The following is a 1,038-nucleotide window of genomic DNA, read 5'->3' as shown; positions in this document are numbered from 1 at the left end:
AGAAGAGATGGCAGCCGAAAATAATAATAATGCAAGGAGGATGCTTGGTGACTTTACTGCACCTAATTCCAATTTACATGGAAGAAGCATCTCCATCCCTGCCATTGGAGCAAACAACTTTGAGCTTAAACCTCAATTAGTTTCTCTTATGCAACAAAACTGCAAGTTTCATGGACTTCCATCTGAAGATCTTTTTCAGTTCTTAACTGAATTCTTGCAGATCTGTGATACTGTTAACACTAATGGAGTAGATCCTGAAGTCTACAGGCTCATGCTTTTCCCTTTTGCTATAAGAGACAGAGCTAGAATATGGTTGGATTCTCAACCTAAGGATAGCCTGAACTCTTGGGATAAGCTGGTCAAGGCTTTCTTAGCCAAGTTGTTTCCTCCTCAAAAGCTGAGTAAGCTTAGAGTGGATGTTCAAACCTTCAGACAGAAAGAAGGTGAATCCCTCTATGAAGCTTGGGAGAGATACAAGGAACTGACCAAAAAGTGTCCTTCTGACATGCTTTCAGAATGGACCATCCTGGATATATTCTATGATGGTCTATCTGAATTAGCTAAAATATCATTGGATACTTCTGCAGGTAGATCCATTCACCTAAAGAAAATGCCTGCAGAAGCTCAAGAACTCATTGACATGGTTGCTAATAACCTGTTCATGTACACTTCTGAGAGGAATCCTATAAGTAATGAGACGCCTCAGAGGAAGGGAGTTCTTGAAATTGATACTCTGAATGCCATATTGGCTCAGAATAAAATATTGACTCAGCAAGTCAATATGATTTCTCAAAGTCTGAATGGAATGCAAGCTGCATCCAACAGTACTCAAGAGGCATCTTCTGAAGAAAAAGCTATCCTGATAACCCTGCAATAGCAGAGGTAAATTATATGGGTGAACCTTATGGAAACACCTATAACCCCTCATGGAGAAATCACCCAAATTTCTCATGGAAGGATCAACAAAAGCCTCAACAAGGCTTTACTAATGGTGGAAGAAACAAGTTTAGCAACAGCAAGCCTTTTCCATCATCCACT

At 40.0% G+C, this 1,038-nt stretch overlaps 1 non-coding gene across 1 annotated transcript; it reads right to left on the bottom strand.

Annotated features, from left to right (window-relative positions):
- Positions 1-403: 403 nt before the first annotated feature.
- On the bottom strand, positions 404-511 carry LOC148555251 (small nucleolar RNA R71). The gene has a single exon (XR_015886546.1). It is a non-coding gene; the product is annotated as a small nucleolar RNA R71 (small nucleolar RNA).
- Positions 512-1,038: the final 527 nt, after the last annotated feature.

The sequence above is a fragment of the Arachis ipaensis genome, chromosome B6 (genome assembly GCF_059453495.1).
Source record: "Arachis ipaensis isolate K30076 ecotype BB chromosome B6, ASM5945349v1, whole genome shotgun sequence".
Taxonomy (NCBI): Eukaryota; Viridiplantae; Streptophyta; class Magnoliopsida; order Fabales; family Fabaceae; genus Arachis; species Arachis ipaensis.
The sequence above is the reverse complement of the archived record's forward strand: the minus strand, read 5'-3'. Positions and strand labels throughout refer to the sequence as shown.